The following is a 27,452-nucleotide window of genomic DNA, read 5'->3' as shown; positions in this document are numbered from 1 at the left end:
TTGTACGTTTGTTCTATTTTTATATGATGTCTCGTTCACTGTTGCAATTCTTTTCCTTTTCTTGATGTGATTATCCAGTGTTGGGTTTTAAGTTTTGAAGGAAGTCTTTTAGAATTGCAAAAAATCTTGCTTCTCTTGTGCAAAATCTGTGCAAAATCTATGCTTTCCTAGTTTGAAGATTTTCTGGACCAGTCCGTTGTTTTAGGCGGTGAATTATGTTGATTTTCCAGTGTAAAGGGCTGGTGGTAAGTTAGTGTGAGGAAAACCTCAGCCCATGAGCTAATTTTTGGATTCAGAAGGCCCAACACCCTAACACTGATAAGCCATAGTTCAACATTTTCCTCAGGATGTTGAGTATGGGCCGTCGATTTGGAACCCGATGTGTGAGGGGAAGATTGTTGGGGTCGGTTGTGGAAGGGCTAGTAGTCAATTATTAAGTGTGAGGAAAGAAAAGCCTACCGTGAAGTAGCTTTTGGGATTAAGAAGGCCCAAGACCACCTAACACATTATTGATCGATTGAGTGAATCTTTTGTTATTGATGGCGATTATATAGGTTATAGTTTCTGAGCCTGCGATTTAGAAGTTAAGCTTGATTTGTGGATCCAATTGAGGTCTTGAGAATCTGGCTTGTTTTCTTTTCTGGTTTATTATGGAGTACCTTCCTGTTGAGGTTATTGGAAATATACTATCCCAGCTGGGAGCTGCCCAAGATGTGGTGGTAGCCTCTACTACATGTCGCAAATGGCGAGAAGCTTGCTGCGGACACCTTCACACCCTTTCATTCAATACAAATGACTCTTCAATGTATCGTGATCTCACAAATAGCGTACTAGAAATCCTAATTACTCAGACAATTTTACAAACCACAGGATTACAGAATCTATCAATTTTAATGGATGATTGTGATGAGTTCTCGGCAGCTACAGTAATTGCTTGGCTCATGTATACAACGGAGACCTTGCGGCGGTTGTTTTGTAATGTCCGAACTACTCCAAATATCAACATTCTTGATATATGTGGGAGGCAGAAGCTGGAAGTGCTGGGGTTGGCCCATAATTCGATCATAGGGGTTGAACCCAATTACTGAAAATTTCCTTGTCTGAAATCTCTTTCTTTGAGTTATGTCAGTATTTCAGTCCTGGACCTGAACCTTCTGCTCACTGCTTGCCCGAAAATTGAGATCTTGGCCCTTGTTAGTCCTGATATTGCAATGGCAGATCCACAGGTAACGGTTGAACTTTGCAGTCCCATGCTGAAGAGAATTTATGTTGAAACTGTAAGTTTCGACAAGTTTATTTTGGAGTTTGATGATCTTGGGATTTTGCACTTGAAAGATTGTGCTCTTGAGTTCTTTGAACTTATTGGAAAGGGAACCTTGAAACATTTCAAGATTGATGATGTTGGCGTTATACATCTTGATATTGGTGAATCTGTTGAAAATCTGGAGATTGTAGATGTTAGCAACTTCACGATAATTTGGCCAAAGTTCTTTCAGATGATCTCGAAATCATCAAAATTGAGAAAACTTCGGCTTTGGGATGTGTTGTTTGATGACGAGGATGAGATTGTGGATTTGGAAACAATTGCTGTTTGTTTCCCGCGATTAAGCCATCTTTCATTGAGTTATGACTTAAGAGATGGAGTGCTTCATTATGGTTTGCCGAGCCATTCTGATTTGGTGAGTGTGATCTTGTTGGAGGTTGGGTGGACTATAATTAATGATCTCTTCTCACATTGGGTTGGAGGACTACTAAAGCGCTGCCCTAATCCATTGTTCAGCTCATGAGGAAATATACACATGTGGATGTGCAGTTTGAGTATGAGTAGTGGTTCTGCAAAATGACTTCTCCAAGTTCAAGTATTGGCTTAGTTTGAATTGTATCAGCATCTTATGGGTAAAATATTTATTGAAATAGAGCCTCAGCATCTGCTTGTATCCTATAAATCATATCTGAAATAATTTGCTTCCACTAGATAACTAGTTTATTGTGCAAATGATATATTCTTCTATATAACCTGTTACCATTTTGCTGAATCTGCACATTTCAGTTTGCACATTAGTTTTTTGTTTCTATTTTTCCTTAGACTGATGATTCTTTACTACCCCACCCCCTGGTGCAGACAAATATTCACTGTCGTATTATTTCGTAACCTGCTTCCTTCCTATGCCTTTATGTGATTTCTCTTCTTGAATATCGTTGACTTAGCAGGAAAGAAAATTTTAGATATATGATAAGTAGATGCTTAAAGTTCTGCTATTGTTGTCTTGGTGAATTTATTGCATGTTCTATATCTGAAGTTGCAAATATGAGAGAGAACAACAATTTTATTTTATTTTATTTTATTTTTTATTATTTTTTCTTGCAGTTTTGAATCTTATCTTCGATTATATTTTAAAGATTACTTGTGATATTGTGGACTTGAAAATGCCAGTTATTGAAATTCTTTATTAAAATTTGATGAATCTCACTTCATAGGAATATACATATTATGTGTGTTTCACACACACACATGTATATTATGGGTATATATATTTATGTATATTTGTATGCACATATTTTTCACCTGATTACAAAATGACTATTTGCATTTGTTTAAAAAGTTGAAAAATGGAAAATGTTTGAATAACAATGGGAGTTTGCTTTTTGTGTCCACTTCATGGGAAAAGGCATTGGGATATATTAGCAATTTAGCTACCTGGGTTCATAAAGGTTTGAGAGATATTGGCTACGTGGGTTGGTAGTGCTGTGAGAAAGTAAAGTTGTATTCAGCTAGGATTTGCTTAGAATCCCAAGAGTGAATGACAGAAGAGCATAATATTTATTTTCTTATTGGTAAGAAATTTTTTTAATGGATGCAGAAGTTATGCAAGAATTTTGGTTATATTAGGCTTTTAATTGGATGTCTCGGGAGTATGAACTGCGATAGATGTGAGCAATTATGAATATGGTGTGATTGGCAAGAAAAAAACATTGAAGATAATATGTATTTTTTCTTCCTTTTAGGATTTCTATGTTGTTTTTTCCCTTACTTTTTTGAATAATGTTATTCTTGCTGCTGGATGCTGTTGATTAACATGATTCGAGTTTTAACTTATTACATTTGAGGGAAGAAATCTTAGATACATTGGTTTAGATGCTTGAAAATGGGTATAATGGAAAAACATATGATATTGTCATGTTTGCCTAAAGACTATAAGCAAGCAATGCCTATCAATTTTGTTGATGACAATAATGTTCAATTATAGGGGATTGTACACATTTTCATGATGATGATTAGCAAATAGTGGTATAGGATAATGACATATTAGTTTCCTTGCATGCCAAACTCGAAAGTAATGGTGAAACAATAAATTCTTTAAAATCATATTAGCATTTCAAAATTTTTTTGTATTCAATTAGTACCTTTTCAGACTCGCAAATCAAGGCAGCTATGTACGATGGGCTAGTTAAGGTTTGAAGCTCAAACAATTAGCTTAATATCTTAATAGTGTTCATTGCTGAACTAAATAGTTATCTCAAGTTGATCTTTATGCACATTATAGGTATTTTTTTTTTGGATAGAAGACAATTTCTTTTAAGACTAAGAAGCATAGTACATAATGGAGGACTCATCCTCCCTAGATAACAAAAGATCCAAAATTCTATAATGTACTAAAAGAACAAAAAAATAAAAATAAAAAATAGTACAATTATCAATTACAAGAAAGCTGCTCTCCAATCTCTTAGGAGGTCAGACTGCGGTAATCCTCAAAAAAATTCAAGAGAATGCACCCAAAGGGATGCAAGGAAAGTCGCTCTATCCAAAGTAACTGTGAGCAGGTTGAATGACCTTTAAAAATCCTAGCATTCCTCTCATTCCACAAGGTCCAAAGGTTGGCGAAGTTAGCTGCAGACCAAATAGCTCTTCCGTTTTTATTCTTTACAAGACCCCTGAAATTGACTAATAACAAGTCTCCCATCTTTCTCGGAGCCACCCACTCTGCCCCTGCAAGTGAAAAAAGGGCATAACAAAGCTTCGATGCTACTTGCAATGTACAAAAAGATGGGTATTTGTTTCGTTGCTTGCACAACGCATAAAGCACATGTTAGGACTAAGAGATTAATGGGGCCTTCTGGCCTAAAGAAAATCCTATATATTAATACTTTCTAGGATCATGGTCCAACCAAAATCCTGAATCTTCCTAAGTACCTTAGCCCTCCAAAGGGCGTGGTTTTGAGGAAGAGGGTTGGGGGAATTAGGTTTTAAAAGGTATGAGATGATGGATTTGGAAGTGAATATACCTGAGGAATCACCTTTCCACACTGTCCTGTCCTCATGTATGGGAGGAATATGATGGTCCAATAAAGAAGGATAGTGAGCTCTTCAACCTCTCTTTCATTGGGATTCCTTAAGAAATGGAAATACCAAGGACTGCCCTCAAGAGAAATGAAGTAGCTGATGGGAGCGTTTTTCAGCAAAGGAAGTTTGAATAAACGAGGAAATTTTAACTTCAACAAAGACTCCCACAGCCACACGTCCTCCTAGAAGCAAACTTTTTTGCCATTACCCACTTTGAATTGGATAAGAGGAAAGAAGAGACAAGTTTCACCCGTTCCGTTTGATCCCATACTTGCTGTTTTTACCTTATGCCACAGGGAGTCAACTTTTAGGGGGAATCTCCAAAGCCATTTGTTATTGATAGTGGGCAATATTTTGTATCTTCCAGCCCCGAACCTAAAAAGTGCTAGTGTTATTAATGGTGGGTAATATTCTTGAGTACATGTGTATCTTTTAAGTAAGTTGGGCTAACTTTCCCCGAATTGCCCCATGATGAGTGGGATGAACAGTTAGAACCTTCAAGCAACCACCAAAAGGCTTGAGTAAGGGGAGGATAAGAAAGGAGAGGATAAGAAGAGAAGGTAAGTATGCTGAATTGTAAGCTCCTATCTTTAATAGTTGTTTCCCTATGATTCCCACTAGGTTAAGTGTCATTGCATTGAAGGTTTTATTCAAAGCACAACCTCTGTTGTTGTTTTGTAGAGAAGCACAAGAGGATGTTAAATATTCAGAGAAAGGTTTCAAGCGAGAAATTATTTTAATAGTTTAGCATCGTTCATGAAAATGTTGAAACAATTAGCCATGGTCTGTTCACATTCTCGTCAGAATGATAAAAGGGTAGCACTTCAAGAAGAGAAGCAAGAGCATGTATTTTGTTCTCTAGTCTTGGTTAGACTTCCAATCTAGGAGAATTTAAATTCCAGTACATATCCTCCTTATAATACAATACCAATTTCAAACAATGCAAGATTAGGGAAGTTGTTGGCATGAAATGTGCAAGTGCTGCTAGCATGCATTGTTGGGAGAAAAGTAGCTTGGAGGCTGCCACCTGTAACCTTGATGGGAAGACAAGGGGAGTGAAGCACAAGGGAGTTTCCTTGTCTCCCTCCTCAAGAGTACTTGTCCAAGAAGGAAGGGAAGTTTGAGGTTAGAGACTGTAGTCTGTAAGATGTTGATGAAGGCTAAAAGACAAAATTCCACGGAGTTGAAGTGAAAGATTGAAGAAATATCATTCCTAAAGGAGATAATGGATGAATTGTCGCCCATGGGGTTTTGGATGCTAGTTATGAAGCCCTAAGATGGCATTGCATATCCTATGGATCATCTAGAGAGTGTCAAAGCCTTGATGGCATTGAATGCAATTATGTGTTGCACCTTTGCAAGAATCCTCAAGAAAACTGCTCAAAGGTATTGAATCCTAAGCCTCAATCTCATCCAAACTATTTAGTGCCCAATATATGGGGCACTTTGGTAGTAGATGGCGCATGAGGAAGATGTCTTTTAATCTCATGGAGATTCGTCAATAGCTCGAGGAATCATTAAGAGAGCACTTTTAATGCTTCAATTTCAAGGTGTTAGGAGGTCTTCATGGGAAAGTGTGGTCGTGGTGATGTAGGGGTGGGGTTGAAGCCTTTTGAACTATGTTTTGCATTGTCGAAGAAGCTCTTTTGAGACTCTAAAGTTACTGAAAAATTTGGAAGAGGTTAAAGAAGCTCTTAAAGACTTTATTGAAGTTATTGAAAAAATAGGAAGATATTGTAATGTGGAAGAAGTTGAATAGGGTCACATATAAATTGAACACATGAGAGGGGAAAAAAAGAAAAAGAAAATAGAGAGTTGTGAAGAATCCCAAGTGAACACAAAAGGAGAAGTGGATGGAAATCAAACAATCACTGAAAGATTGAGCACTGGAGAAGAGATTTGAACACTTCACCCCTCTAAGCACTTCTTGGGGTTTGATCTTGAATTTTGATGCTGATAGAGGCGATCCTAGGTTAGGGCTCAACCTACGAGCAATCATCGTACAATGGCATTGCAGAACTTTGAACCATTTGGAAATTACAAGTCTTAATAATGTTGGGTTGTTGGATGCAATAATGTGTCATGCCTTTACACAACTTACACGAAATTTGCTCATATGTAATATTCAAGCTTGAAGCTTGGATCTCATCCTTAAAAACAATTTAGCATCCAATTTATGGGGCATTTTGTTAGCAATTGTGCATGAGAAAGATGTCTCTTAAGTCGTCAAAATTCAAAATCTCAGAGAATCCTTGAGGGAGTACCTCAAACGCTTTGATTTTGAGGTGCTAAAGATCCCAATTTTGAGGGACTGATGGCGCTAGCACTAATGTATGTAATTTTAGGTTGGTGAAGTGAGAGACTCCGTGGTTTGAGTAGGAGACTTATAACAATTGTTTCGTAGACTAAACTTAGGCACTTGAAGACTGAAGCGTGAAAGCCCTTGCGACGAGATGCGGACATTCCCCTTGCTGCGGTTCCCTTCGGTCCGTTCTCGGCTTTCATCCTTTATTTCTTGGTGGTCTCTTCTGTTATGATTCCTAAATTGTCCATGCTCTCTATTTACCTTTTCTTTGGTTCATTTATGGGGGGAATAATAGACAATTACTTCTTGGATTCCAAGTGGGAGGTTACAAAATTATTTGGAGATGCTAGTTATGAATGTTGGGTACCCTGCTTGTTTGAAGAAAAAGGAAAATAAATTATCTGGATGCAAAAATGAATCCTTCCAAAGCTTTGAACTATGCTACCATTACATATCAAGGAGCACTAATTCTTGTTTGGTTAATGAGTAATGAGATAGATTCATGTTTATGTGGCTTGCCTTGGTTGGGTTGATATCTTCACTCTTCTTAAATGGTATTTGACAAAGAAATTTGGGTTGGCCAAAGTAGATTGTGACACTTGGTGAACTTAGGGTGGTCTAAGACTAGGGGAGGAGCTATTGTTTAAAATTCTCATCGTCTTGTGATGATATGTGTTGAAGCCCTTCAAATGTAGCTTTACAAAGTTGAAGAAGCTCCCTGAGACTTTACTTGAGCTATTGAAAAAGTAGAAGAATATTTAAATGTGGAAGAAGATGAATAGGCCTGGAGAGAGCCTTGATGTGTTTTGGGCCTAAAACGCCCTAAGGCGTTAGTGGAAATGTGTAATTCCTAAAAGGCGTACGCCTCAGAGGAGAATGCGTATGCCTCAAGTGTAAAGTCTTGCCTTTGACGCCTCAAATGCCAAGGCGTGCGCCTTTCGGGATTCTTGGTTTGAAACATAACTTAGACGGGGCAGAACCCAGAATGCATTGAAAGCCCTATCCTCCCTCTCTCCCACGAAGCTTCCTTTGTTCTACTCCCTCGACAAAGCCTCGATGAAGCCTTTAGCGAGTCTTCTCTCGACGATAGCCTCTGCTCTCTTTTCGAAGCCTCTAGTCTTCTCCTCTCTCGACGATTCCTCTGATGATTTCTCCAACAACGATTCATCTCTCGACGAAGCTTCTTCCTCTTTCGACGAAGCTTCTTCTCCTCTCTTGACTAGTGTAGAGGAGAGCCAGAGGGAGACGAGGGTGCTCGAAGGGAACATCGAAGCTGTTGAATAGAGTTGAGAGCTATTTTTCCCTAGATTTCAAGAATTTGGGCTTAATGTAAAAAATTTGGGCTCCTCTTTTACAGTAAAAACCCATGTTTTAAAAGGCACCTAAACTTTTAAATTTTTAAATTTAAAAATTAATGGGGACCATTTGTAATGTTTTGGCCTATATGATATTTACAAATTATGTTTTTTTTTCTCCATTATTTTAAAATTTTTCTCATTTTTTTTTTTACTATATATAAATTGATTTTATTTATTAATTATTTTTAAAAATATCGTTCCAAAATGCTTACGCCTTAAGGCTTATGCCTTGCTTTGCGGAGGGTAAAATGCCTCACCTTACGCCTTTGTCTTTTAAACCACTGCAGAAGAGAGACAAAAACAGGAAATAGAGAGTTGGGGAGAAGCCAAAGTCAACACAAAAGGAGAAGTGTCTTGTTCATTTTAAGTGTTCTTCTGTTAGTTAGGAAAGCATTTTAGGTGTATTTTTCGTTTAGATTTGAGTCTTTAGAGTTGAGTCTCATAGTAAATCAATATTTTCTCTTATTCATTTAGGTATTTGGGGTCCATGTAGAGCTAGTAATTTGACTGTTCATTGATATTTTATTTCGTCTGTAGATTGATTTTTCATATATGACCTGGATTTATTTGTTAAAAGACATGTCTGAATTTCTTAATTTATTTACCCAGTTCTACGAAAAATAAAAAATAAGTTTGGCATTGGTATACAAATTTGTTGACTTGATAATGCACTTGAATTTGTTCAAAATGAGCTTTAGTCTTTTCTGCTTGGAACAATGGGATTATCATCAAACATCACGTGTGTATACAACTTAAATGGAGTAGCTTAATGAGAAAATAAATGTTTACTTGACAATTGACATAGCTCTATCTATACTCTTTGACATGCATGTTCCTAAAACCTTTTGATAATGCTCTTCTTACTACTGTTTTATGCTTTACAGGATGCACTCTTAAGTGTTTCGGAGGCACAGGGGAGGGGGGTGGAGGAGTGGAAGACAAATTCCCTTGTCCATTGTGTACCCAAACGCATCCATTTCCCAGTTGTGCCTTGTGTCTTTGGTGCACATGTTTTGTTCATGTTCATCATTTGGTTAGAACAAATTTTCTTCTACTGTTAAATGTGTTTTTGTTGGTCCTCAAGAACTCAGAAAGGATATAGATGCAATGATCCCCACACTTGTTTGAAATATGTTAGTGCAAATGTCACCTTTTTTGAGGGGATACCTTAGTTCTCTAGTGCTGGATCCTCCTTTGATGAATTTACTTTGAGTGCATCAACAATTATGGTTCCCCCTTCGTGTGTTGATACCCTTATCCCTGACTCCATCACTTCTCAACCTGTGAAACAATTGAGGGTTTATGAATGATGGAAAACAGTCATTTACATCACTACCACCATAAAATAGTCTCTTTTTCCCTTCAATGTTTTGACTTCATGTTCTGGAGACCCATCCAAGGATGACTTGGATTTGCTGATTGCTCACCAGAAAGGTACTCACGCATGTACTCAACAGTTCTTAGTTGTTATCCTATTGTTTATTGTGTTAGTTATTCACCTTCCTTGTCCTATGCGTTCCTTTGTGTTAGCTATTTCCTTTGTTGCTGCTATTCCTTCATCACGTGTTGAAGTGCTCTAACCCTAGCTGGAAGGCCCACTTTGAGCATCATGTAGAATAGTTTTGTGTACATGCCGAAAGGGACATTGAGAGTTATCTATGTTTAGGGTGTGATGGGCAAAATCCATGTTTAACTGGCCATGGTAGTTCATGGCTTCATGCTGCACCACCACCTTGATTTGAGCTATAGGTACTAAGTAGCGCAAACAGCTGAATGCTGCTTTTACTGGTGAGTTTTTTAATTTTTAAAAAATAGTGCTGAAACATAGAAATATAAAGCGCAGCCCAGTCAACATGCTGCAAATTGATTCGCATCAATATGTCTCCTGTAAATCTGATCTGGCTATTTTATGGAGTTTACAGAAGTTCCCTGTTTTTATCATCTACTTTTTGGACCTTTGGCAGGTAAATGTGCATAGAGGTAATTATATTCCTTTATTTTTCTATGATTATCTGTTGATTTTTGGCTTGCATGAAGTGCCTCGCTTTCTTTTTTAGATACTCCTTTCCTAACATTAATAAGATAACCAAAAGCTGAAAGATGAGGAGCTGGTGTCCATGATGTAAACTTTGCATAGTGCATGAGCTTAATTCTTGGCACATTTATTGTAGTTATTGCCATATGATCACATATTATCCTCTTTCTTTTGCGACAGAATGAATAAATATAGTTTGCTCATGGATTTTAGATATCATGCTACTTAGCAAGTATTAGACATTTTATGTTCCCAGTTTTGTTTGTTCTGTTTTTTTTTTTTTGCTTTTTTTTGTTTTTTTTACGTTGTAATCTAATTAGTGTTTTTTGATTGGTTGTTAAATAGTTTGTTAGTTTATTTTTTATTTTTAAAAATTCTGTGGTCTGCAATTTGGATGTAAATTATTTTGTGGGATCACTGAGAAAGGAAACCTGCTAGAAGAAGTGTCATTTCCATTTTTGAAGACAAGAGTTGGGGCTGAAAAGAGATGGGAATTCTCAGAATCCAGTTATAACATAGAGACTTATGTTCCCCTAGCTGTATGCTGTTGCCATTTGTGACAAAAAATTGTGGTCAAGAATCTGAGCAGTGATTCTTCAACATAACAATCCATTGTTACTTTTCAATCCTTAGTAGCAACTTATGTTTCCAATTTTTTTTAGTTGAATTGCAGTGTATCAATTTCCTATTTGAGGAATTATTCCTGAAGGCGGTCTATCCCTGCTTTTTAGTTGGCATGTCATCTCTCATTCAGAACTTTATATCATGGTCAATTAAATGAAATATCAACCAGAATCAGAAGAATTAGCAAGCAGTTATACAGGGTCATTGCTTACTCAGCCCTCTTTGATTCCCTTAAAAATAAGTTCTGAACCGACAAAATTTGTCCACAATGATAAAAAAAGCTGTTCCTCAATAAACATTATCTTGTTCTCATTGTTTCAATTGTCAAAGAGTGCATTTATTTTGCAGGCTAGGATGGGATAGGACTTGACAATCCATACTTAGTTTGCGTTTTTTGCAAAAAAGTAGGTGATACAGCAGGATAAGACGCTGATACTTATGTAGTCTGGATTTTTGTTTGGGAATTATATCCAGGAGGGGAGAGGGCGTGGGTTTTGGTAAGTTGGTATCCAAAAACATCTATTTGGTGGGAGAGTGGTTATGTCGTTTTCCATTAGACTTTACTTTATGTTGCATTACTTATGTTTATGAGTCCTGGGAAATTTGTTTCACAAATCTGTCATCTGTTTCTCCCTTTGGTTTTGTATAAGATTTATAATGGGAAGAGATTCATTTTTGGGAAGATCATTGGATTGGGAAAGCTTTTTTGTCTCATTTCTGTGCATATCCTTTTGTTTTATTTTTATTTTTATTTTTATATCTACTCTACATGATACTCTGATCTCTGATTTCCTTTTTCCGAAGGGTGGTCAACTGTGGGAGTTTCACTTTATGAGAACTCTAAATGAAAGGGAGATGACTGATCTAATCCTTCTGTGGGATATTATTCTTTTTGTAGTTGTGGTGAGAGTCTTATTTGATTTTTAGGTTCCTCTAGGAAGTTTTCTCACCTTTCTTCATTTAACTCTTGTTCTTAATGCAAATCCTTTCTTCTTACATTATTTTATTTGGAAGGAAACGTTTGTCAATAATGAAAGTTTACTTGGACTGTCATTGTTATAAAATCAATACTAATGATTTGATTCAGAAGTCGAGGCCAAAATAAGGCCCAAGAACTAGATGCCTGTGCCTTTATTTTAGCAGTGAAAAGATTTGCTCAAAATAGTGTTGCTGCATCTATTAACTTGGTTTGGAGCAAAATGGTTTTTCCCATGCCACTTTGGTATTCTGCAAATGAGTTTTTAGAAATATTTCTTTAAAACTTGCAGAGAGTGGATTGTTTTGCTTCACTAGAGTTGTATTGTGGGCTTTTTTCTTCTTTTTTCTTTGTTGTATTATTATTATTTGACTTATTAGAGAAAGCCTTCTTCTCCATGCAGCCTTTCTTCTCTTATAGTGTTCTTTCTTGCTTTAATAAATTTTCTGTTTATTAAAAAACTTATAAGTGATTTAAAGTAAGAAATCAAAAATTTAATGGAAAAATCCATAGTTCATTAACTTCACACTTTGAAGCAACCAAATCCTTTAATCCAAGATTTCAACTCTTTGAATTCCTCATTAGGCAAACTTTTGAAATTTTAAGGATTAGGTGGCTTGATTCCTTAATCCTTTCTCAACCTTTATAGCAGTGTTTAGTGTGCTTGGTAACCAAGGAGAATTAGCTATATTGGAATGCTTACAATAGTAGTTTAAAAAGTGAGACATTGCATGCCCGAAATTTCTCTACCCCTTTTTGTAACTTTTTATAAATTCTAGGTTGTTTGGCACTTGAACTTTTTGAAGTTTTGGATTCGTAGTCCCTGACCTAGCTTCAAGAGTATCAGGGTTAATCCAGTGGTGTTAACTTCCAAGATCACACTTAATAATGCTGTCTTGAAACTCTAGATCTTTGTATGTCTTCCCATTCTCTAAATTCTCTTTAATGTTGCCTCTTGCAATTGTTATCTTGTAATCTTCATCTTCCCCAATTTAATGAACCCCTCATCTTCATCCCTATGTAATTCGTTATGTATTCTTTTTTCCAATCCTCCGCATATTTGTTGTTCTTATCTCCCCTCTGCTATTATTTGACATGATTCTTAGTTCCATCCACAAATTCAGTAAATTACCAGTTGCCAACCAATATGAGAGTAGGTGCTGCTGTTGTGTAATCAATATTCATGAGTTGGAAGTAGAATTTCCACTAAATTTTTATTGCATTTGTAAAATGTAAAATTAATACTTATAGTTACTAATTTTAGATAAATACTATTAAGTTATACTTAGCTAATACATAATAGGAAATAGATTATGAGTTGCAATTTGCACTAGCAAGTATAACTTGTGATTCATAATCATATAGAATCGAAAAGAAAAATTAAATACAAAAGAAAAAAAAAATCAGCTTGGAAATATGATAGTAACTTGAAAGTGGTAAGTTGGTACTAGGACAAAGTAATGCAATTTTATAGTGCCAATTTGGACTATTTATGGCACATTTATAAGCCACACAAATATCTCCTCAACCAATGCGGGAATGGGACTGGGGTGTTGCAATCTGCCTGCAATTAAATACAAAAAGTGTCTTAATTGCGCCACATCACAGGTCCATGTCAGAGGCCTAGCCTGACTCGGGTGGCGAATAAAAATCCCTTTGGCTCCACTATCTAGTTCCTCACAGGATAACATGCCTCTCTGTCATGTGTCTATTTCCCCATGTGGTTAACAGCGACCAGAGTACCACTCGATTGTTCTGATACCACTACTACCTGGGGCCAAGCCTGTTATCCAGAAACTTTTAGGCTGGTCAACTACCCATAAATGCTTAAAATAAAGCCATGTAAATATCTGCTATGCAGCCTATGTGTGACTGGAACTGTGTATGCACAATTAATTTACAATTACAAGCTTGGGAGGGCTTTATTGTGGTTGGATGAGTATCAAATGATCTGAGGGATGCATCCATAATGCATTGTATTGATGTTTCTCATTTATATTATTTTCTTACACAAGAAGAAAAAGCATATTGCACGGAAAATTTGTTTTTATTGACTATGATCTTGCCTATGTAGTTCTTCCATCATTTAATTATTTGAGAATCTTTCATCCTCATGGGTTACATGTTTAACCTGTTCTTTGAGACTTGGATTTTTTCTCTTTCTTTTCATGTCAATTGTATACAACAAAACCGAGCCTTAGTCCTACTGAGTGGGGTCGGCTATATGAATCCTTTTCCGCCAATTTATGCGATCATGAACCATTTCTTTTGATAGATTCAAGGATATTAAATCCTTACTCACTATCTCCTCCCAAGTTATTTTAGGTCTACTCTTACCCCTTCTACTGTCCCCCCACAGTAATTAAGTCACTCTTTCTCATAGGTGTACTATAAGGCATACGTTGCAAGTGTCCATACCATCTGAGTCATCCCTCCCTTATCTTATCTTCTATAGGAGTTACAGCTAACATACCACGAATATGTTCATTCCTTAATTTATCTTTCAATGCTATACCACTTATCCATCTAAGCATTCTCATTTCGGCAACTTTTACTTTTTGGATATTATGTTTTTTCTTTGCCCAATATTCCGATCCATATAGAATAGCTAGTCTTATAGCTGTCCTATAAAACTTCCCTTTCAATTTTGAGGGTATTCTACGATCACATAGCACACTTGAAGCACTTCTCTATTTTATTCAACCTACTTTAACTCTATGCATTACATCATCTTCAATTTCTCCTTCAGCTTTCATGTCAATTTTATATGACCTTTTAATTAAAGCTTTCCATTTTTATTTGTTGGAATAGGTGTATTCCTAAGAGGGGGGTGAATTGGAGATTTTAAAAATTCTAGGTCAACTAAACTAGCAGCAGTATAACTTAACCTAGGGTCTTTTCTAAATAGTTCCAATTCAATATAAAGATGTTCAGATAAATTAAGCAGATAAAGCAGTTCCAGTATTACACAAGCAATCACAAAAACGTAGTTAAATATCCGTGCAATGAATTTAGCAGATACAGAATGAACAAGTGTTATCGAGGTTCGGCAACTGTGCTTACGTCCCTGCCTCTAGCTCGCAAACCCAAGGATTTCACTAATGCTCACTTGCGGGTGGAGCGACACCGGTTACAACACCCTTTCCTTACTGGGTAAAGAAAACCCCAGGTGAGATTAATAGGGCTAACCTCAACTTTTACAACCTCTCCTTAAAGGGGCAGAAAAGACCCACCTCAGGCCACGCCTAGAATACAACCGATCCGTACTGGTTAGATCAACACCTCTTCAGGCCACGTTTGGAATACAACCACAAGTAATAAATTTTGTGTACAAAACAGATGCTTTTTACACAAGTAGATATGTACACCAATAAGCACAATACAATGCACATACGTATGATAAGAATTTATGCTCAATTGAGATTTGGTTAAGCAATATTTCAACTCTCAATAAATGTGTATATATTTGTATAAACATGAGAGTGATTACCTTTGATTCAAGATAATGTAATCAATATATAATCAAAGGAACTTTGAAACCCTAAGCGAAAATCTCAACAAAATATTTTTCAAGTATTAAGCACAACCGAGATTAGGGTTTAAGCTTACATAAACGTATTTTATCAAAAGGCACAAGCAAGCTTTCGAATCTGACAATAAGAATGCCAAGACTCGGAAACTAATATGAGTTCTTCCTAAATGATATTTATCAATCAAATATAATGGGAATAACTTTAGCTCACTCTCAAAAAATTATCAAACAATGCAAGAATGTGCGAGTAATAAGCTTCAAGATAAGATATAAATATGCACACAACAATGAGAATCAAACTCCCTTCAACTTGCAATTAATTTGTAAATAAGGTGAGTAAGAAAATAATATTCTCTGTTTTAAAACAATTTTGACAAGCAAGAATATGAGAGAGTATCAAATGTAAGCTTGAAAATGTGAAGTTTAAGCAATGGGAGTTCAAGAAAATCAGAGAGAATTTTTTGCTAATTATAATGCTAATTGTATGCTAATTTGGACAAATCAAGGGTATATATAGAATTCCCTAAAATGTGAACCGTTAGGGACATAAAGGAAATTTTTGGAAAAGATTAATTAAAGTTAACCCGTGTTTAACGCGGTAAAAATACATGAACCTGAGAGGTTCAGTCGCCTGAACAGACACATTAAATTTGAAAGATCTTGAGGGTTCGGCTGACCGATCACTGTGTCGGTTGGCCGAACCAAGGTGATTTTTCAAACCTTCGTAGGTTCAGTCGCCTGGCCTCAGGTTCGGTTACTCGAATGGTCAAGCTCGGTTGGCCGGTCAATTTTAGACCATGAAGGCCGGTCTGCCGAGGCAGATGAGTCCGATTGGGATCTTCGTTCAAGCGGTTGAGGAAGATGTGTGATAAATGGGATGGTCGACCGAGGCTGCACAGCATATGCCTCATGTGGCATGGTTCGATCAATCGGGTCATTCAGTGCATAAAGGGTCGGGCGGCTGAGACTTTTTAATTAAGCCAAAAAATCAAAGTCTTTATAAGCCTTGATTTTGACCTTAAAGTTATTTTAAAATCCTTTGTTTGATTGAAGTTTTTATAAAAAAAAATTTTGATAAAGTGAAGGTGCCCTAAGTCAGTCTATGGTTGGTTTGAGCTTTCAATCTTTACTGTTGGGAAGTGATCCACGAGCAACAATCGCACAAGCAAAAATTACGCAACACAATATACGAGACCAGATTTACGTGGTTCGGTCCACTGTGACCTATGTCCACGGGAGAGCACAAAATCCACTATAACCGCCGAGAGAATTATACAAGGAGAAGGAGGAGGCTACTGCCCTCAACTCCTCTCTCACTCTCACTACAAGGATTCACTCTGCCTCACACACAGCACATCACACCTCTCAGCTCTCTCACAAAGTAGCTCTCTGCATGCACACACACACTGCAACTCTGCTGCAATCACACAACACCACAACACACCACTCATAGCTGCAACTCAATTACACATATATATACACATAAGAGGGGGGGAGGAAGTCAAACAAGGCGGCTGCACTTCAACATGGTAGGTAGATTGTTGGTGGCCGTCCATCTCCAGCTTCAACAATTGCAGCTGGGTGGTGTGGCTGCCAACACCCATACGAGCCACATCCCAACAATCTCCACCTTGGCGAGTATTAACTCCCAAATCCACAGCTCCACCTTGATACGAACTCGATCAAGGCAAGTTTTCATAACTTGGTTCAAACTTGTGAACCATGCAAAGAGTACCGCCTTCTTCATCGGCAAACCGAACTCGTTTGTTCGTTTCTGACGACGTATTGCTATCATCATCTGAGGTCAAATCACCAACCACTGTGGTTCCCATCAACTGATACAACCCACGAGACTTCTTCCCAGTAAATATCATTGAGTCACGTTAGGTCACCTCCATAGCTTCACCTGCGATAGAGATTTGACAACCCTTAGAATCCAATCGACTAAAGAAGATCAAATTTCTTCGCATCCTTGGAACGAAGTTTACGTCATCTAAAATACAGACCGCTCCAGCAGGCGTCTTTAGCTTCATAAATCCGATCCCTCTAACATCGCATGAAGACCCATCTCTGAGTGATACCGTACCGCGAACTTCTTTGAAAGAATAAAAAAATTCTTTCTTAAAACAAACATGAACTGAACTCCTAGAGTCCAAAATCCATCCATCATCGATTGGACTGCCATGAGCATTCATGTTTTTTCTCATCAATTTTTGGCACTTTCTTCATCTGGCTGTGCTTCTTGCAGTATCGACACTGCACATTTCTTTGACTGATTTGTTGATGTGAGCTGCTCACCGTTACAAGGGCCTCGTCATTACCATGTCATGTGGCATGCTCTGATACATTGACACCGTCCCGTGTCTTTTTTTTCTTCGTATCTTTTTCGATCTTCACAGTCCCTCTTGAAGTGCCCTTTTTTATCACACCAAGTAACATATGACCTCGCTCGTTTCTGGTCCTCTTGATTTCGAACGCCATTGCTTACCTCTGGGCTTTCGATCTTTGCTTCTTCCTTGTCTCTCACTTTTAGCTACCAAAGCTTGCTCACGAAACGCCACAATCGGCTTTCTTAACGTCTCGGAATCTTGAAGTGATGCCATCACATCATCCAACTTCAAGGTATCCTTCCCCACAAGCAATGCAATTACCAGACCGTCAAATGAAGGTGGTAGAGATGACAATAGTAGAAGCGCCTTATCTTCTTCATCAATCTTTATGCCGAGGCTCAACAATTGGGTCAAAATCTTGTTGTAATCATTTATATGATAAAAAAAGACTTTCCCACATTCATTCGAAGTTGATAAAGTTTCTTCTTCAGAATCAATTTATTGGTAAGTGACTTCGACATATACCTTTGCTTCAGTTTCTTCTAGAGCTCCATCGGTGAGATTTCGTTTAACATCAAATATTTAATTTCATTTTTCCAAACACAATCAGATTGTGTTGATTGTCTTCATCTCCAATTCGGTCCAATCATCATCTTTGAAATCATCTGGCTTCTTCCCAATCAACGACTTGGTCAAGCCTTGATGAATCAAAATATCTTTCACCGTGCTTTGCCATAAATTGAAGTTGTTCCGCCCATCAAACTTCTCCACCTCAAACTTTGAAGTGCCAATTCTTGCCATTCTACTCCGAATCTCAATAAACGAACACCGCCAATGGCTCCGGAACGGTCGAAAACCTTAGAAATGGTTCAAGCCGCTTGAAAAATTGACCCGAAATGGCTCCAAAAAGTCCGGTCAAACTTCAGGTCAAATCGGTAAAAAAAGTCAACTCTATAACTGTAACAGAATATTCCATTCATTAACGGAATATTCGTGACGGTGTTAACGGTCACTGACGCTGTTACTGACGCCGTCTGTTGACGTGGCGCCGCGGTCCCCACCTGCTCATGTGTCTTGGGGCCCACTTTCTGTGGGGACCACTTGCTGATGTGGCATCGAGACCCACTTGCTGACGTGGCATCGGGACCCACTTGTTGACGTGGCACCGGGGCCACCTGCTGACGTGGTTGTGGCTCCCGATTGTTGACGTGGCACTGTATGGGCTGTTGATGTGTCGCTGGTCCCTCGCTGACATGGTTGCTGACTGTGCAGCTGATTCAGCGCTGATGTGGCGCTCTGACGTGGCTTGACACTTGCTGACGCGGCGCTGACTTAGCGCTTACGTGGCCACTGACGTCAGCATCTTCAACCTCCGGATGTGTGCCGGACTTTCGCCGGCGCGTGGTAGCGCGTGACGCCCTTTCCCGATTAGCTGCCGGCACGTGAGAGAGCGCGGCAACGCGGTCTTTCCGCCAGGGGCGCGTGTGAGCGCGTGCGGCTCTGTTCGAGCTCCGTTCGAGCGCCGGTTATCGCTGTTGATTTCGTCTTAACGAGAGGAATCTTGTGGTTGTCTCAAAATCGAGTTTCGAACTACTGGGCAGAGGCTCAAACCTGGGAATTTTGCTTCGATCCGGCGATTTTGCTCCAACCTCGCTCTGATACCATTTGTTGGGAGGTAATCCACGAGCAACAATTGCACAAGCAAAAATTACGCAACACAAAATATGAGACCAGATTTACGTGGTTCGGTCCACTGTGACCTACGTTTACGGGAGAGCACAAAATTCACTATAACCGCCGGGAGAATTATACAAGGAGAAAGGGAAGGCTACTGCCCTCAACTCCTCTCTCACTCTCATTGCAAGGATTCACTTTGCCTCACACACAGCACATCACATCTCTCTACTCTCTCACAATGCAGCTCTCTGCATGCACACACACACACTGCAACTCTGCTGCACTCACACAACACCACTCACAGCTTCAACTCAATTACACACACATATATACACATAAGAGAGGGGGAGGAAGTCAAACAAGGCAGCTGCACTTCAACATGGTAGGCAGATTGTTGGTGGTCGTCCATCTCCAGCTTCAACAATTGTGGCTGGGTGGTGCGGCTGCCGACACTCATACGAGCCACATCCCAACACTTACCATGCATGATCATATGATTATTACAGAACTAAATATATAAAATGCATTACAATACAACACAAAATGTCTTCATTCTTTTTGGCTCCTTTTAAGCCATCATGAAGTGTGATCGTTGTGGTCCTAGTGGCTTCCTTGTGTTCTTACCATCCGTGCATGCTAAGATTAATCCCGTGGGGAATTTCTGAAAGGTGAGGATCCAATTATATCTATGGTTGCTTATGTGTGTGCTATTAACAATAAAAAAGAAAAAAAAAAAAGAAAAAAAGAAAAGAAGAAAAGGTTGCATGTGTCCGTTGAATGTTTTGCTTGATACACTCATTGGAAGTTATTGATCAAGAACTTATTTTAGAATGACAAAGATTGTAAAGAGATATACCCCTATGTTTGTTTGCTTGGCAATAAGGTTAAGGGGGAAGAGAGGGGATAAGGAAGCTGACACCATTTGTAAGAGTTTTCCTGCCTACTCATTCCACTGTAGATTTCTATTATATTTGTTTTTGTGCTTTTATTCCAAATGTTTGAACTTCTGTTTGAGGGGAATGCAATATGAACTCCCTTGACATTTCTTTTGCATTCCCAGTTGGATTAGAACTTCAAAATATAGCTGGTTCGTATTTGAACGTTGATGTTATTTCTCCTGCATTCCGGGGGCTGGAATTGAAAGACTTATCCAATCATGTGCTCATAATTCATTCTGTTGCATGTAAGTTGCAGATCTTGTTGTCATTGTCTTGTCGGCTGCAGATTATAGTTGCTGCAGAACTAGTTAGCTTTTTTATTCTATTTTTTTTTGCATGCAGCCCCTAATATTATATTCTGACATTCTAGGTTCATTCTACATTTGTAGCATAATTTCTTGTTTATTCATTGTGTTAATCCCCTAGATAGACTATAAATCTTGTTGTAATACTGAGATTTTGCTCTGCTTCTCTATAATGTTACATTTGCCTGAATTAATTATCTACTGCCTCTCGTTTTATAGGAGTACCTTGTGAATTGGGAGCATATTTGCTTCCCCGGGTTTGGAATATGTATTAGTCTCTAATATAATTGTTCCCAGTTGCACCAAACCTCCTCTGTTCAGATACCAGTCTATCCGAGGCCCGAGGAGTTGAGAATTTCTTTTCTGGACCATTGATTTTCACATTCATTTGTCTGTGCAGGCAGTAAATATTGTTATTGTTGCTGTTATTGTGAGACTTTTTTTTTTTTTGGTTACATGTGCTTAGTGTAGGCTTCTAGGAATTTAAGGGGACTTGAAAATCCAATTTCCCTCAATATTTTATATAACAGTTGACTATTAGGTTTTAGGATATTAATAATGTAAGCTTATAGAAATTGAAGGGGAATTGAAAATCTGATCTCCTTTATATTGCACATTACCGTAGATTATATATTATGGTGATTGCCGATTAGTGTATGGGGAGCCATGACAATCATTAATCGCAAGCATGCACTAAGCAGGCAATGTGTTCATTATCTCTTTCTATCTATTCGACTATTCCCATGGGAATTTTGCAAGTGGCTGTATTATCACTCCTCTTGGTCTCCTGGCCTTCTGCATAGGCAATATGGCCCTTGGCCTTTATTTTCTATTTAAAATTTCTTGTTTGTGTGTATGGTCAAACACCAACATGAATTTGCTTCATTGTTTTTGTATGCCAGCACCACATCGTTTGCTCATCTCAGCTGTGCATCTAGACAATCAACGGTTCCAACTCTTGCATAAGGATAATGTGTCGAAAGGGAGTGATAGTATGAACAGATGCTTTTTAACCCTAAACTTCTATGTTGTAGTCCTCGACTTTAGTAGTCATTTTATATATTTTTGAAGAATATATTTATATGATCACATATTATTCAATTTTGGTAAACTCCAAGTCTTAGATAAATAATGCATCGAGCTGAGGTTGATTTCAATTATTCTTGAGCTTATATGTAACACGTTCATTTTCTTCAAGAAATTGCAATAATACCTGATAATAGTGATAATAATTTCCAAATTGCATGGATAAGCACTACAAATGTACAAAACTTTAAAGTTGAGAGTTGAGACATTTCTCGTCAATGTCTTCGCAGCTTTTGCCTTCGCAGCTTTATCTATGTAGACTTGCATACTTTTGCATGTTTCATCTGTATAGTCTCTGTCTCCCTAACATCGTTTATCATCTGGGTTACATTTATGTGCGATGTTCCTTCAAAATCACTAATATGCAGTGGATTGGTGACTTGCCAGAACAAATCATTTGGTGATGTAAGAATATTATCCATGCTTTAAAGCAATTCTGAATGTCATGTTTTGCATTACCTGGTTTGCACCAGGTCTTTCTTTCGTCATTCTTTAGAAATCGTTACTTTCGAAAAATAGAATCTATGTCTGTAATCAAAACCATTAGCAGTGAAGCAGAACTCGTGACTGGAAATTTTTTTTTCTGCAGTTCTCCGGCTGTGCAGCATATCGATTTTAATCTTGATATTAGTAAAAGGTTGTATAAAGTGGGTTTTCAGCCCAAAATATAATGAAAGCTCATTATGCACTATATTTTTGGCAGTTGTGGTGTTGATGTGGATTGAAAATTCATACATGATAGTTATTTGTTAACAACATAGGAATATATATTTCCATATAAAATAGGTTTTATATGGTATATATATATTTGTTTTATATGTAATACTCTTATCTGAATTAATATTCCCAATAATCTTGCTTTAATTTCTTGCTTCCACTCTTTAAATGAGGGCTGATTTGGTGTTTTGGTTTTGTAGGTTAATTATTTGATCTTATCCTTCTCTTTTTTGTGTATAAATTAGTAATAATTTGCCATTTGAAAAGTATCCTTACAATTTCATATATTTTGGGAAAAAAAATGAATCTAAAAAATATTTTCGCCATTTTTTTTACCTTCATTTGTGAGAAGATTGTTCTTGGGAGGAGTAAAAAGTGGGTTAGAAAAATACAATAATTAAATAAAATAATTATGAATACTTTTTTCTTGCATTATAATATTTTCTAATTTTGTGTTCTTTTGCATGTTCACTACTCTTAATTTATATATTATGTAATGTTATATTATATTATATTTGCTGTCTAATCTAAGAACAAAATGTTATTTTATTCAAAACCAAAAGTGGACATGGGGTTGGTTTTTAATTTTAGTTTTTATAAATTTTGACAGTGATATAAACAATCTCTTAATTACTCGATGTTGTTTTGGCCACTTGGAAGTTTTTAGTGCAATCGGTAATGATGTTTTCCAATCCACAGTTATGGCCTACTGGGTTTGTTGAAATTGCATCAGGCACTTTTGCCTTGCATTATTTAGGAGTTCATGAGAGTTGGGTTTGTTTTTTCTTTTATTGCATGTTTAGTATGTAGAAATGGAATGGGATTGGGAGGAATAAAATTGAATTTATTCCTTGATTTTGTCTCCAATATTTCATTCTATTTTTTTTAATCTTATTTTATTTTGCAAAGCAAACATGACATTGTTTGGTGTTAAAGCCAAAGAAAATTTAAGCATAGAGTGACTTAAACTTGGTAATTAACAATTTTGTTTTTCCAAAAAAATAGACTTGAATTTATGTTCCAAAACATTATTTAGGTAATTTTGAATTCTTATGTTTCCAAAATATTTTTTGTTGGTTATTCTTGAACAAAATTGTCCCTTCTTTTACACAATTGCTAATAATAATAGTGCTAATAATTTTTTTTTTTATAATTTCTAGCTAAAATATATTTTATTGGAGTATGTGACTTATATTAAGTGGAACACATGCATAGGGAAAGCATGTTGAGGAAAAACAAGGAAGTCGGGTTGTAGGAAGAAACAGTTGACGATTTGATTGACGGTTTAGTCTTGGGAAGAAATGGTCAACGTTCTGTCTGAAATCGTCAATGATTTTATCGACAGCTGCATTGATGGTTTAGTCTCAGGAAGAAACAGTTGATGTCTTGTTTGAAATCGTCGATAGTTTCAATTTTAGTAAGAAATCATCAACGTTTTGTTAAAATTGTCGACGGTTTTGTTTGACACTGCTTTTGAATTATGAATTGGGAAGATTAGTAGGTTGGGGATTCGGAGGTAAAACCTATAGAGATTAATACATGGGTATCTGAGGAACTTCCTAATCCTTTTGTATGTGTAGGGTTAACATATATACAATGTTGTAACCTTGGTTTTGTGATGATATTGAAATCAGCCACCGCTTGCTCTCGTGGACGTAGATACATTGCTGAACCACATTATTTTTTTATCTGTGTGTGATTGTGATTCTATATTGTTCATTGTTGGTTACTGCATTGCACGATTTGAACAAATTTTCATTGTGCATTAATTTACACAACAAATTGGTATCAGAGTTAGGTTACAATCATTGAGATTTCTTCTGCAAAGTTTGATATTGTCAAGTTCGACGGTTGGGAAATTTCGGACTTTGGTAGAGGAGGGTTGATGACTTATTAGTGCAACACGGTATGGTGAAGGCATTAAACGGAAGGTAGCCGAAAGACATGGACAACATGAGTTGGAAGGAATTGGAAGCAAAGATGGTGATAGTGGCTAAAATTAGAAAGTCGGTATATCTTTAAATCATTGACAAACAAGTTGTAACTTAAGAAAAAACTGTATGAGCTTAAGATGTTAGAGGGTTCGGATTTGAATCAACACATTAACGTATTTAATTAGATTATCAGTGATCTAAAGCGGGTTGATGTGAAATTTGAAGATGAAGACAAGACGTTGATACTGCTAAATTCCCTACCTACGTCTCCTACATATGAAAACTTGGTTACGACTCTGACATTGGGAAAAGAAACTCTGGAATTGAAGGATATTACGAGTGCTCTTTTGGATTTTTATAAGAGGAAGAAGGGCAGTGATGAGAATTCACAAGGTGAAAGGCTTGTGGTGAAGGGTAACCAGAAACGTGGGAGAAGCAAGTTTTGGAACGTACCAAGTAATTGTTGTATGTAATTAAGCTGATTGTTAATTCTAATTTTTAGATTTTAATTAATTATAAACAAACCGCAATCACACCTAAACGAAAACTATTTATTTCAATGTGTGTGCGCCAAGCCTAATCAATAAAAATACATGTTCACCAATCTAATATTCAGCAAATCAACAATAAATTCAGCAAAATGTAAACATGCGACAAGAACAATCCACAGGAACACATTTACGTGGTTCGGCCAAAAAAATTGGCCTACATCCACGGTAGAAACTCACCTTCGGAGATACTATATTAAATCCGGTGGAAACAATATGCATACATGTACACAGATTTACCTTTGGGGCTTATCGATCTCCTCTGGAAATTAGCTGAATAATCCAAGAAATCCCCCCTTCGCACCTGCGAAGAACCCTAGGTTTCTCCCTATATTCCTCCCTGATTTCCCTAAAAGAAACCCTCCCCAAGAAACTAAATTTGAGCTTTTACCTTGCCTTCCCCTTGCGCAAACCTCCATTGGAGGTTGGAAATTGCCCCAACGCCGAACCTCCGTTGCCGTCTCCTTCTCTTGTGCGCCCCTCTCCCGCGCAGCCGAAGGAACCCTTGGCTGCAGTTCTCTCGCACTGGTAAAGACTCGCAGATCTGTTGTTCTCTTGCATAGGTGAAGGGTCGCGACTCAAGAGAAGAACTGCTTTGCGTTGCCCTTTTCTTTTCTCCAAAAAGCTGAAAACTGAAGTGTGTAAAAGTCCCACGCCCTTACTGTTTTACATTTACAATTAATGAAGGCAAATTAGATTAATGCCTCTAAATACAAAAAAAAAAAAAAAAAAAAACCCAACAACTTGGATTGTTAAACTTGACACTCCAACAATTCTCCACCTTGGCAAGTTTGTGACCCTTGCACCTCCTTAGCATCTCCTATAGCGGTTCTTGTAAAATAAACACTAGAAACTTTCAAGGTTAATCAAGTTCGAACAATGTTCAAACTTAGATTTAGGTACTGCTTTAGTCATCCTAATCGAAGGATTATCTTTCGTTGGAATTTTCCTTACTTCTATTTCTCCACTAGAAATAATATCTCTTATAAAATGCAGTTTAACATCTATATGTTTGGACCTATCATGGTAAACATGATTCCTAGCCAAATGAATAGTGCTTTGATTGTCACGATAAATTGTAACGGTTCCACTATACATTCCTAACTCTAGGCACAGTCCTTTTATCCATATAGCCTCCTTAAAAGTTTCAGTAATGACAATATATTCAGCCTCCGTGGTAGACAAGGCTACCACTGACTGCATGTGAGATTTCTAACTAATAGCACTACTTAAAAAAGAAAAGACCATGCCAGACAAAGACTTCCTAGTATCTAAATTTCTAGTATTGTCAGAATCTACATATCCTTTTAACTCTATTTCACAATGCATATCTCTTTTACCAAATATTAATCTTTGTTGTTTTGTTCCAAACAAGTATTGAAAAATTTGTTTCAAAGCATGCCAATGTGGTTTTCCAGGTTTGCTCATAAATCTACTCACTTGACTTACATCATAAGATAGATCAGGTCTAGAACATACCATACCATACATTACACTACCAACCATACTAGCAAAAGGTATTCTATTCATAAACAGGGACTCATTTTCAGATTTAGGACACTGTTTTCTAGACAATTTAACATGCTGTGCAACAGGAATAGAAGTAGATTTAACATGACTCATTCCAAGTTTTTTCAACACCTTTGAAATATAAGACTTTTGAGACAAGTAGAGAAGCTTTTTATTCCTTTCTCTAGTTATTTCCATACCAAGTATTCTTTTAATAGGTCCTAAGTCTTTCATTTTAAATTCAGATTTAAGCATGCACTTAACTTGATTTAATATATCCATGTCTCCACAACCAACCAACATGTCATCAACATATAATAGCAAATATATATGACATTTATCACATGATTTAAAATAAACATAGCCATCATAATTGCTTCTACAGAAATCATTTTGAATCATGTAAGAATCAAATCGTTTATGCCATTGTCTAGGTGATTGTTTCAACCTATATAAAGATTTCTTTAATAAACATACATAATTTTTATTCATTTCTGTATCAAAGCCCTCGGGAGGTTACATATTAATTGTTTCTTCTAAAGTATCATGTAAGAAAGCAGTTTTAACATCAAGTTGTTCTAAATGCAAGTCATGTACAACAACAAAAGATAATAGAATTCTAATTGAACTATGCCTTACAACAGAGGAAAATATTTCATTATAGTCTACCCCTTCCCTTTGTGTAAATCCCTTAGCCACTAACCTAGCTTTATACCTAGATGGTTCAACTCTAAGGATTCCCTCTTTCCTTTTAAAGATCCACTTGGACCCTATGAGTTTCTGTTTTTCCAGTCTAGGTACCATCACCCATGTCTTATTTTTGTTTAGAGACTCCATTTCTTTTTGCATTGTAAGAATCCATTTTTCAACCTCTTTACTATCCATGGCCTCTCTAAAAGTCCTAGGCTCCACCTCAATTTCTGTTTCAGCAACAGAAAGAGTAAAAGTTGTCATATCAGCTTTCCCATACCTTTGAGGAGGTATTATGATTCTCCTCTCCCTATCTCGTGCTAGAAGGTAGGTTTTACTTAATTCAGAGGTTTCTATTTTTGAGCTCCTCAAAATCTACAGCATTTGTTTCTAAATGACTATGAGAAGTGGAGGGTTGCTCCACCTCAAGCTGCAGATCACTAGTATCAGAGTGTCTAACACTTTCATATGAATTTTTTGATTTTCCCTCCATTTTAGTTTCATTAAAAACTACATCCCTGCTAATAATACATTTTTTTTCCAGGT

At 37.1% G+C, this 27,452-nt stretch overlaps 1 pseudogene; it reads left to right on the top strand.

Moving 5' to 3' along the window:
* On the top strand, positions 1-22,264 carry LOC131147992 (F-box/LRR-repeat protein At1g67190-like; annotated as a pseudogene).
* The last annotated feature ends 5,188 nt before the right edge of the window (positions 22,265-27,452 follow it).

The sequence above is a fragment of the Malania oleifera genome, chromosome 2 (assembly GCF_029873635.1).
Source record: "Malania oleifera isolate guangnan ecotype guangnan chromosome 2, ASM2987363v1, whole genome shotgun sequence".
NCBI classification, from domain to species: Eukaryota; Viridiplantae; Streptophyta; class Magnoliopsida; order Santalales; family Ximeniaceae; genus Malania; species Malania oleifera.
This window is presented reverse-complemented; position numbering and strand designations above follow the sequence as displayed.